A 12,424-nucleotide genomic window follows, 5' to 3' on the forward strand; every position below is an offset into this window, starting at 1 on the left:
GTACCTGAGGATGACCTTGAATATTTGATCCACCTGCTTTTACCTCCCGCATGCTAGGATTACAGGTGTGCATCCCTGTGCCCGGTTTGTGCTTTGTATTTTGAAATGGGGCTCACTGCACAACAGGCTGGCTCAAGATCTTCCTGAGGGCCTCAGCCTCCGGGACACCAGGGCTATAGGTTCTGTCACTGTCAGGCTTGGTTGTTTGTACACTACAGACCAAACTTAGAGCCTCACGCAGGACAGGAATTTTACCACTGAGCTATATGCCCACATTTTCTCTTCTAGGTGACCAAGTTTGACCCAGGTATGCTATGCCATCAAGGCTGGTTTATGTGGTACTTGGGATCAAAGCTGGAACGTCATGCATGCTAGAAGAGCATTCTACCCACTGAGCTATATCCTAGCTCCTGCCTCCAAATCATGGCAGCCAGTCTTCCTGCCTTCCTTCAGTGCAAGGGAATCCACCAGGCATTTATCGACTGGGGGAAGAAAATACAGGTTTATTTGCCCAGGCTTTTCTTTTCTTTTCTTTTTTTTTTTTTTTTTGTTTGTTTTTGTTTTTGTTTTTTGAGACAGAGTTTCTCTGTGTAGCCTTGGCTGTCCTAGACTTGCTTTGTAGACCTGCCTCTGCCTCCCGAATGCTTACCCAGGCTTTTCTTTTCTTTTTTTAGTATTTATTTATTTATTATTCTGTATACAGTGCTCTGCCTGCATGTACACCTGCAGACCAGAGGAGGCATCAGATCACATTATAGATGGCTGTGAGTCACCATGTGGCTGCTGAGAATTGAACTCAGGACCTCTGGAGGAACAATCGGTGCCCTTAACCTCTGAGCCATCTCTCCAGCCCTTGCCCAGGCTTTTCAATAGGATTATATCAATTATTTTCCTCCCCTGAATCTTGCTTTGTTGCTAGGAAGCCCATAGGACACAAGTAAAAAGTGTTCTTCTTCCTCCCCCCCTTCTCCTCCCCCTCCCCTTCCCCTTCCCCTCCCCCCCCCCTTTCCCCTCCCGCTATCCTTTTAGGGCTGGATATTGAAATGAAGTCTTTATGCCTTGTATGGCAAGCAGCTCTGCCTCAGAGCTACACTTCCAGCCCCCAGAAAAGCCATTTTGATTTCTCTTTATTTTTCCACTTTTATTTTTATTTTTACTACAGTTGAAAGTTTATCTTATCACCCAGGGCAGAAAAACTCATTTCTCTTTAGTTGATGCTGAAGCGTAAGTCAACTGGCCTTCCCCTGAAGCTCTGCTTTTTCTCTATCGCTAACCCCGCCTCAAGGAACTGCAGGTGATGCCCTATGTAAGCGCTTACTTAGCAGGCTTGAAGTCCTTGGCTTCAACTGGTGTGAGGCAGGGTTGGGAAGAGGGGGCATTCTACACCCTACTTGAAGGACACCCTCTTACCTTTCTCCAGAAAGACACTCTTCTTTTGCATCCTGTGGTCTGATACTAGAGATAATGGTGAGGAAATGTGAACCTGGATCTAAGGTGTGTCGACTCCTTACTCTAAGCCTCTAAGCAGAACCTTGCCCGGTCCGAAGTCAAGTGTACCATTCTTCTAGGCAGTCACAGACCACCAATGAGGATCTGGCACTTTCTTTTTTCACAAGTGCTTGGAATTCTTGTAAATTTGCACAAACACATGAGTTTGCACTCCCCCTCAGGGAGCTGCACTGACCAAGGACCCAGAAAGCAGCTCTCTGGCACCACCTTCTGTGTCTCTGAGGATGTTCCCAGCATGTTCAGAATAGTCTATAGGGGTACTCTGAGCCTCTGGCCTTTCCTATCTCTATTCTTTTTGGGTTTTGTTTTGTTTTCGAAGACAGGGAACTTGCTCTGTAGACCAGGCTGGTCTTACACTTGGAGAGCTGCCTGCCTCTGCCTCCTGAGTGCTGGGATTACAATATGTACCACCAGCAGCAGCAGCTCCTAATCTCTATTCATTTGGGGGTAGGGGGTTGTTGTTTTGATTTGGCTGGCCTCTGCCTCCCAAGTGCTGGGATCAAAAGTGTGTGACATAGTGCCCTGCTCCTATCTCTATTCTTTGTCTTTTCTTTCTTTAGGTTTTTCCAAAACAGGGTTTCTCTGTGTAGTCTTGACTGTCCTAGACTCACTTTGTAGACCAGGCTGTCTTGAACTCTCAGAGACCCACCTGTCTCTGCCTCCCGAGTATTGGGATTAATGACATGTGTCACCATGCCTAGTCCTATCTCTATGCTTTTATCTTGAAGAAAGGAACTCTTTGGAGAGAGGGGTGTTTCAAGACAGGGTTTCTCTGTGTGTAGTCCTGGCTGTCCTGGAACTTTCTTTGTAGAGCAGGCTGGCCTTGAACTCATAGAGATCCACCTGCCTCTGCCTCCGTTGAGCTGGGATTAAAGGCATGCACCACCACGCCCAGTCTGAAGAAAGGAACTCTTTTTTTGTTTGTTTGTTTGTTTGTTTGTTTGTTTTGTTTTGTTTTTTGAGACAAGGTTTTTCTGTGTAGCCTTGGCTGTCCTAGACTCCCTTTGTAGACCAGGCTGGCCTCGAACTCACTGCGATCCACCTGCCTCTACCTCCTGAGTGCTGGAATTAAAGGAAAGGAACTCTTTAAAGGTCTCCATATATACTGAGCAAATATTCTGTCACTGATCTAAGCCTTTAGATCAGAGCACATCTTTTGTTTGTTCTGGTTTTGTTCTGTTTGAGATAAGATCTTTCTCTTAGTCCGAGCTGGCCTTGAACTCACTGTGTAACTCCATCTGGAGTTCTGTGCTCATCCATCCATTCTTCTTTCCAAATGCTGGGGTTATGGGTATGAGCCGCCATGCCTGACTTCTGATCTCATTTTCTGCTTCTTATGATCTGCATGCCTCTGTAGCATCCAGCTGAGCAACCATCCAATAAACATTTCTTCTAAAATATTTTCTTCAATCCCTGAGGGCTTACAAAGATGGAAGCACCAACCAAAGAGCACGCATGCATGGACTGGACCTAAGCCCTGACACATATGTAATGGGCAGTTTGATCTTCATATGGGTCCCCTAGTAAGTTGGGTGAGAGCTGTCTATGACGTGAAACCTGTTGGCTTCGTTGCCTGGCCTCAGTGGGTGAGGGTGAGCTCAGTCCTGATGCAACTTGAATTGCTGGGGTGGGATGGCGGGCTTCCCTTTTCTGAGGAGAAGGGGAGGGAGTATATGGGAAAGAATGTGGAAGGGAGGTGTGTATGATCAGGATATAAAGTGAATATATAAATTAAAAATAAATTAAATTTTTTTTCCTCAGGGGCTAGAGAGATAATGGCTCAGAGGTTAAGAGCACTGACTGCTCTTTCAGAGGTCCTGAGTTCAAGTCCCAGCAACCACATGATGGCTCACAACCATCTATAATGTGATCTGATGCCTTCTTCTGGCATGCAGATGTACATGCAGATAGAGCACTGTATACATAATAATAAATAAGTCTTAAAAAAATTTTTTTTTCTCTAGACAAACAGCCCTAGCTGTTCTGGAACTTGCTCTGTAGATCAGGCTGGCCTTGAACTCAGAGATCCACCTGCCTCTGCCTCCCAAGTGCTTGGATTAAAGGCGTGTGTCACCTCTTCCTGGCCTTAATAAGCACTCTGTAATAACACCTAATCTCTACTATATGAGTCCCTGTCTCCTCCACAGGTCACCCATCTAAGGACCTTCTCCTAGTAAAACAGAAATGAACAGTAAAACAGCTTCTGAAACTGTAGCTGATGACTTGCCTAACCAACACGGTCAAAGCTCTAGAAGCAAACTTCAGAGCAGAGGAAAAAAAGAAAACGAAAAAAGAAAAGAAAACACCCGTGTGCTTTTCTTTTACTGTCTTTCACATGGTGCCTCAAACAACAGCTGCACCCACTCACCTGCCAGGACCACTGTAGACACCTTGGACAAATGGCTTCCTCGCCGGTACAGTAACCTACCTTCTGGTTTTCTGGGAAAGAACAATGGTACTAAAACCCAGTACATGCGCCAAGTGCCACAGAGCAGCACCGGCGCTCGAGCCCTGGACAGACTTTCTGAAAACCTTCTTTGTCTTGGGCCACTGGTCCAGGCTGTAAACCCAGTACGAGAGAGAGCACTGTTGTGCCACTTAACACGCAATCACTGAGGCATCTCAGCGGCGGGTCTCGATTTCCAGACAGCGATGCTGGGCACTGATGCGAGTCCGAGCTGCTGGTTTAGGGTTTCTCAGCCACGTTATCTAAGGCCCGGCTGCTTGGGATTTGATCGGGGCTGGTTTGGGGAGAGAGGCAGACGCCGGTTTCTTCCCAGAACAGACTGCTCTTTGAGCCCTGCCGCCACCGGACTGGGGATGGAAGAAAGAAAACAAAAATCCCCACTGTATGTGGTTTTCTGGAATTTAGTTTGGCCCAGGAGAGGGAAAATTAGAAAAGGACATTGCTCTCCGATTCCCTACGCCCTCTGCAGGCAGTAAGTCCCACTAAAGCCTTGTCAAGATTGGGATGAGCGAGGGTGAAGCGAAATTTCCCACCCTTGTCAACAGAGGGTGAGGCCCCCACTTCTTTTTTAAGAGCTATTTATTTATTGTGTACAAAGTTGTGCCTGTATGTACAGCTGCATGCCAGAAGAGGGCACCAGATCTCACTATAGATGGTTGTGAGCCACCATGTGGTTGCTGGGAATTGCACTCAGGACCTTTGGAAGAGCAGCCAGTTCTCTTAACCTCTGAGCCATCTTTCCAGCCTGGAGAGAAAACCAGAAGCCTCTTTTACAGCCTCAGCCACAGGAAAATCGTGGTCAGTTTAAGTTTTCCTCCTCGGCGGCAGTACAGCTAGCCCCTAGAGAAGAAACCCTGCGCTCCCTTTCCTCTTTCTTCTTGCAATCCTGGTCAGTTGCCTGAGCCATCAGCTCTGGCCACCCAAGAGATGAAGTGAACTGGGCGTCTGCATCCAGCACCAGAGACCCTACCCTGGACCTCTTCAGAGCAACAGCCGGGCATTAACGGGGATCATAGGTGTGTGCTTCTATTTTTAGCTTCTCCTTTAGAGGATGTAAAGTGATCGAAGAAGTTTCGCGTTGGCCTCTGCATTACTGTTCTCACGTGAGTTGCCTGCCTGTCTGCTCCGCATCTTCAGGACATCACCCAGACGGTCTCACACCCACTATGTAACCAAGGCTGGACTAACTTGACAATCGACTAAAATCTCCAAAACAGTGACCCCAACCAAACTTGTTTTTTTTCTTTGTAAGTTGATTAATAAGGGACTAGAGAGATGGCCCAGTGGTTAAGAACACCGGTTGCTCTCCCAGAGGACCCAGGTTCAACTCCCAGCACCCACATGGCAGCTTGCAACTGTCTGTACCTCATGTTCCAGGGGATTTGACAGTCTCACACAAACATACATGCAACCGAAACACCGATGCACATAAAATAAAAATAAATAAAATGTTTGAGTTAATACAGACATTTGCTATAGTGAAAGAAAGCTGACTAACTCATTTGTGTGAGAGGGAATCCAAGGTGTATGTGTGTGTATATGTATATTGTATGTGTGTATATGTGTGTGTGTATATGTGTGCATGTGTGTGTATATGTGTGTGTGTATTATGTATGTGTGCATGTGTATATATGTGTGTATATGTATCTGTGTATGTGTTGTATGTGTCTATATGTGTGAATGTGTATGTGTGTGTGCATATGTGCGTATGTACGCATGTATATATATGTATGTTTGTGTGTGTGTGCGTGAGAGAGAGAGAGAGAGATGACTCAGTGGATAAAAGCACTTGCCTGATGACTTGAATTTAACCTACAGAATTCACAGTCCATAGAACCAACTCCAAAAAGTTGTTCTCTGATAGGCACACATGCACACGTGTACCTACACTCTCTCATACACATGTGCCATACGGAGGGAGGGAAGCAGGAGAAGGGAGGAGAAGAAGAAGAACACTTGTTTTAAATCCAAGGTTATGGTGCCTCAGCAGCACTTGCTGCTCTTATGGAGGACCCAAGTTCAGTTCCCAGCACCCACATGGTGCCTTACAACCATCTGTAACTCCAGTTCCAGCTCTCTTCTGACTTCTGAGACATCAGACATATGTGGGAATATACACACATGCAGGCCAACACTCACACATATGTAAAATAAATCTTTAAAAAAATGTCCCTGGTGCCGAGTAGAGTGGTGCATGCCTGTAATCCCAGCACTCAGGAGGCAGAAACAGGGTCTCATGAGTTCAAGGCCAGCCTGGTCTACAAAGTGAGTCCAGAACAGCCAAGACTACACAGAGAGACCCTGTCACAGAAAAAAAAGGGGGAGGGGGAAGTTTCACATGGTTCTTCGAAAGGAAGGAGTTTATTGTTTTGGTATAAAGTAAGAAAGAGAACATGGTTGTTCACACAGAGACCAGAGCTCTTTCCCAGAGAAGCAACAGGAGCTGGTCTGGGAAGTAACACAGCAGATGCAAGGCTGGAGGGGCCGGCAATCTAAGTGAAAAAGCTCCAGACAGATCAGTCTCGACTGATTACGGAGCTGGAAGCCAAATGAAATCTTATAAAACACTTGTGTGACGTCAGGACATTAGACTCATTCAGATTCTGGGTTCCATATTTAATATTTCATTGTCTCGCCAAATGTCAAGGCAACACTGACAATTAAAGGGCTCCGAGGCAGTCAACATATTCATATTAAAGTTGTACTCATTTGAGATCAGCACTGGAGCTGGGCGTGGTGGCACACGCCTTTAATCCCAGCACTTGGGAGGCAGAGGCAGGCGGATCTCTGTGAGTCTGAGGCCAGCCTGGGCTACAGAGCAAGTTCCAGGACAGCCAAGGCTACACAGAGAGACCCTGTCTCAACAAACATCATCATCATCATCATCATCATCATCATCATCATAATAACAACAACCTTGTATCTAGTTTTAATTGGGTCTACAAATACAACTTGTGAAGGGATATGTGTATGTGGATAAAATACAATTTGTGTGTGGATATGCCTGTGTGTGTGTGTGTGTGTGTGTGTGTGTGTGTGTGTGTGTGTGCCTCTGTGTGTGTGTGTGTGTGTGTGTGTGTGTGTGGATATGCCTGTGTGTGTGTGTGTATATGCCTTTGTGTGTGTGTGTGTGTGGATATGCCTCTGTGTGTGTGTGTGTGTGTGTGTATGCCTCTGTGTGTGTGTGTGTGTGTGTGTGTGTATGCCTCTGTGTGTGTGTGTGTGTTTGTGTGTGTGTGTGTGTTGCTGGGAATGAGCTCAGAGCCTCTTGGATATTAGACAGGTGCTGCACCCTGAGCTATAGCTCACCTCACAGTTCCAACAACACTTTTTCCCCCCAGTGCTGGGGATTGAATTCAGGACCTTATGCAAAGGAATAGCTGAGAGAGAGAAACAGAGACAGACAGACAGACAGAGACAGAGACTATGGCAGCCAAGAGGCAAAGAAGACAAGATGCCAAGAAAGTCAGCAAATACAAACAGTCATAGATGCCACTTGAGGTCAAACTCCCTGAAGGCCACTGAGGCAAGGCCTCCGTGTTTCTCAGACCAGTCTTACTCCACACACTCTTACATCTGCTTACTATGGTCTGTCTGGTCATGCCAAGGCACACATGTACCATCTCCAGAGTGAAGAACAGCCTATCCACAGCCCCATGGCTATGCTGTGATGTCACTCAGATATCAGGTGATTAAGCAATGGCTCCTGAAGTCCTGGATGTATTCACAGTTGCTATGTATGGGCCTGATTTGAAACTAAGGCATAGGCCCAGCCCGGCCCACAAGTGGAAAATTTCAGTTTTTGCCCATAAGACAATATTTTCATATGGAGATTTAACACTCTTTAAAAAAAATTTTTTTTTTCCATTGCAGAGTCTCCTTTCAAATGGCAGCCAACTCTTTCCTGCGGTTCTAGCCTTTCTCCTGGGCCCCTCACATCTTGCCTAGTCTGGACCGATTTTGGCTTTGTGCCCTCCCTACTTAGGAAGTCAGTGGGGCAGATGAAGCCAGCTTTGACTCCCTCAATCCCAGACTGATTTCACTGGCTACCAGTTCAACTCAATAATTCCTGTTCCTGGGGGATGAGATGTGGCTCCGTGGTAGGACACTTTCATATAACTGGTTCTCATTACCAGAGCCAAGAAAAGGAGAGAGAGAGAGAGAGAGAGAGAGAGAGAGAGAGAGAGAGAGAGAGAGAGAGAGAGAGAGGTCTCCAAACTAAACTATCCAAGCATCCAACTCTTCTCAATCCCTCAGTCATATCAAAGACCACATCTCCTTCTGTAGACAGCCTTAATTTTACAGCATCCATCCCTTTAGATCACTAACTTGTCCTCTCTCCTCTCTCTCTCTCTCTCTCTCTCTCTCTCTCTCTCTCTCTCTCTCTCTCTCTCTCTCCAGTGTTTCTTTGTGTAGCCTTGGCTGTCCTGGACTCACTTTCTAGACCAGGCTGGCCTCAAATTCACAGCGATCCACCTGCCTCTGCCTCCCGAGTACTGGGATTATAGGCATGTGCTACCGCACCTGGCTTTGTGTAGCTTTCTTTTCTCAGGGGCACACAGGAAGGACCACTCTGGAATAAGAATTTTTGACCTATTAGTGGTGTCAGGAGAGGTCAGAGAACTAACTCTCCCTCTCCCTCTCCCTTCCTCTCTCACTGTGAGTTCTTTCACTGTGTAGCTTAGACTGAATTCAACGTCAGTGTCTTGTTTCCTCAGGCTCCCTCCCACATGTTGGAATTCAGTCATAAACCACCATACCTAGGCAGACAATGGATGGCTCCAAGGTAAGAAGGCAGGACAAACTCAGAACCCTTACGACCTGCCTTGGGGAAAGAGTGATGATCCAAGAGCCATAAGTAAAACCCCAAAATAGATCAAACTATTACTGCTCTGTTGCAGGACACTTCATCCCATTGTGAACTCTGAAATTATGAAGTATAAGAACTTGTTTATTGTAAACAGATGATTATGGTGTGGCTCAGCCCTAGCATACACCTTCAGTCCAAGAGCTTTCTGTACACAGGACTTAATAAAGTTAACCTTAGGTCAAGAGGTAGAGCAAGTAACCAGCTGACAGGGATTAAACAGTAAGAGGGTACTTTGAGTTGAGGGGTATTTAAGACATCATGGAGAAGAGCTTTTGGCTTTTTCCTTCTGGGCTGTTGGGTCAGGTGAGCTAGCAAGGCTTTTGCTCCTGGGCAGTCAGCTGAGCTTGCAAGCTTTTGGCCTTTTTCCTCTGGGACATCAATAGAGTAGGAAGGTCAGCTGGGAGCTTTCTCTGCCTCTCTGAGCTGGCAGGCTTTTTCCACAGCTCCCAAGTTTTCATTGGTAAAATTGAACCTTTGGGATTCTATGGAAAGCATATCCAATTCACTGGACATAGTGGCACATGCCTGCAATCCCGAGGTGCAAGCAGAAGGCCAGCCTGGGCTACATGAGATCCCATCCTCCCCCCCAAAAAATGGAGGTGGAGAGATGCCCCTGTAGTTGAGTGTGCTTGCCACTCTGTTCAGAGGGCCTGAGGTCAAGTCTCAGCATCCACATCAGGTGCTTCATAATTGCCTGTGACTCCAGGTCTAGGAGATCCGGTGTGTGGCCTCTATTACATCTGCATACACACACACACACACACACACACACACACACACACACACACACACACACACAAAACCATGAGTGAAAAATAAAAAAGAAGATAAAAATAGGAGGGGAATATGGAGTTCATAGAATAGTACCCTGTTACTAGAATCACACTCAAGTCATTATTAATTAGCCCAGTCCTTCCCAGAAAAGCCAGAGGTTTACCAAAGGAAAACCGAAGTGCTAGCTGTGAAATACCTCCCTGTGAGGCTCCAAAAGTCCACCAAACAACATATGCTATTCCCATTATTCTTGGTTCCCCATCAGAAGTAAACTGTAAGCGCTTGGCAATGGTAGCATATACCTTTAATCCCAGCACTCAGGAGGCAGAGACAGGTAGATCTCCCAGTTTGAAGTCACCTCGTGTACAGAGTGAGTTCCAGGACAGCTAAGGCTACACAGAGGGACCCTGTCTCAAAAAAGAAAAGAAAAAACAAACAAATAAACAAAGTAGACTATAAGACCCAATTGCAAAAGATACCACACATTGTGGTTGTAGCACCCGAAATAAATCAAGCTGGAGCTTTGCTGGAAGCTTCTCCCTGATGGCTAGTGTTCATGGTGCCAAAAGACATTGTGCAGGCAGCTGAGAAAGGTCATCAACAGTCTTTCCCCGCTGACATCCCTTGAGAAGACTGGTTAAATAATTCTAGCCGACTCCATGACAGGGTTCATTTTCTTGTAACCGTGGAGCAAGCCTGAGCCTCCATTCCTCAGAAATAAGCTCAGAGGTTATTGGGAATGCCACAGAAAATGGGCAGCCAATCAGGGACAGCCTAGCCACCTGGCCAGAGGAAGATAAGACTGCTTAAAGTTAGCTTGCCACCGGTCTGAAACTCTCTTGTCTTATGACTAACTCGTGACTGTTGTCTAAGGCTGCCCTCACCTTTTCAGTCTGCCTGCACTTTTTCTGTTTGAATGGTCCAATCGTGTTAAAGGTCACTAACCCCTCCCTTGGAATTCCCCAGAATGCCTTTAAAGAGAGCCTGTGAACTCACCTCGAGGTCGCCATTTTGTCTAAACAGTGATCCCTGCATGCTGGACTTCTGCAGAAATAAAGGCTCCTTGCTTGTGCATATAGCTTCGGACTCCTGGTGGGGAATCTAGTGATCTGGGCACAACACCCTCATTCTGGTGTGCCAGGCCAGATGTGTCTACTAGCGCAATAGTGACAATACCTGTAAGCATTCTGATTGGACTTAAGACTCACTCCAGAAGAGGGACTATGTGTCTGATACTGTAAACTAGGTCAGAAGCCAGGGGCCAGGCTTCTAGAGAAGGCTGTACTACTGAGAGGATCAGACATTGCTTAAAGGCCCATGGCTGGGGCCATGTAGCCTCCTCAGGCACCAGTCAGTCCTACTTAGAGTCATGGAGTCTTTAAAAGAGCCTGTGAGCTCCTCCTCAGGGCTGCCACCATTTTGTATGGCTGGCCCCTGCATGCATTCTGTTTCTGTAGAATAAATACTCTTTGTTTTTACATACTATTTGAGTCTGGGGTCTTCCTTCAGTGCTTTTTAGACCCTTACACTACTGACGTTTTGCTATATGGATATGTAGCTATAGTGCCTCCTACATATTTATGTTTAAATTAACTCAACCTAGCCTGAGAGAAGCTTCTATTTGCAAAGGATGACAGAGGAGGACAGAGACTCACAACCTATGTCACCCACTACCAGGCCCAGAGAACACTTCAGAAGGTGGGGTTGAAAAAAATGTGGGAACCAGAGGATGGGGGAAGTGTGTTGGAAAGCTGTCTCCTGGACACGGCACGGCTGTTGCACTTATGAACTCATAGCAGATGCAGTCATCTGCACAAAACCTGCACTAGTTGGGGTTGTCAATATTCTATCCAGGATGGATGGGTTGGATGGGGGAGGGGCCTATGAGGCTCCACCCCATCCTGAGAAACTCTTGGTAGTTAATGCTGGCTGGCTGTAGTTCAGGTGTAGCTTTAGTGGCGTGGCTATTAGTAAGTTGTCCATATTCCAGGAAATAACCCCAACCCAAGCTCATGCAAACAACCCTAATTATACTCAGCGGATCACCAAAAGAAAAAAGGCATAATGAGATGTTGTGGTGCATATCTTTAATACCAGTACTTGAGAGGCAGAGGCAGGCAGATATCTCTGAGCTTGAAGCCAGCCTGGGCTATGTAATGAGACCCTGACTCAAAAAAATAAAACAACACTTGGGAGGTAGAGGCAGGCAGATCTCTGTGAGTTCGAGGCCAGCCTGGCCTACAAAGTGAGTCCAGGACAGCCAGGGCCACACAGAGAAGCCCTGTCTCAAAAAAAAAACAAAAAACAAAAAACAAAAAACAAATACAAACAAAAACCAAAACCAAACAAAAAGCCAGCATACCGAACCAAACAAAAAAGACATGAAAATAGGAAAGAGCCAGGTGGTCATGGCCCACAGCTTTAATCCCAGCTCTTGGGAGGCAGAGGCAGGAGGGTCTCTGTGAGTTCAAAGCCAGTCCAGGACAGCCAAGGCAACACAGAGAAACCCTGTCTAGAAGAAAAAAGGGGGGCAAGGGTGGGTCCAACAGGAAAAGAGTAAGAGAGGGGAATAGGGTGAGTGTGAAAACTACCCAAATACATTATATACATGTAAGAAACTGTCAAAAAAAAGTCTAAATGATCACTATTTTGAATGAGTATCTCACCCAGAGTGAGGCTCCTCTGTTGTAGACAATAAATAGGCTATTAATTTTTATTATTAATTGCCTATAATTATTATGGCAGTTATTAACCTGCTACCATATCAATAAAAGACAAAGACATCTGATAGAATTTTATTTATT

This window comes from Acomys russatus, chromosome 13 (genome assembly GCF_903995435.1).
Source record: "Acomys russatus chromosome 13, mAcoRus1.1, whole genome shotgun sequence".
NCBI lineage: Eukaryota > Metazoa > Chordata > Mammalia > Rodentia > Muridae > Acomys > Acomys russatus.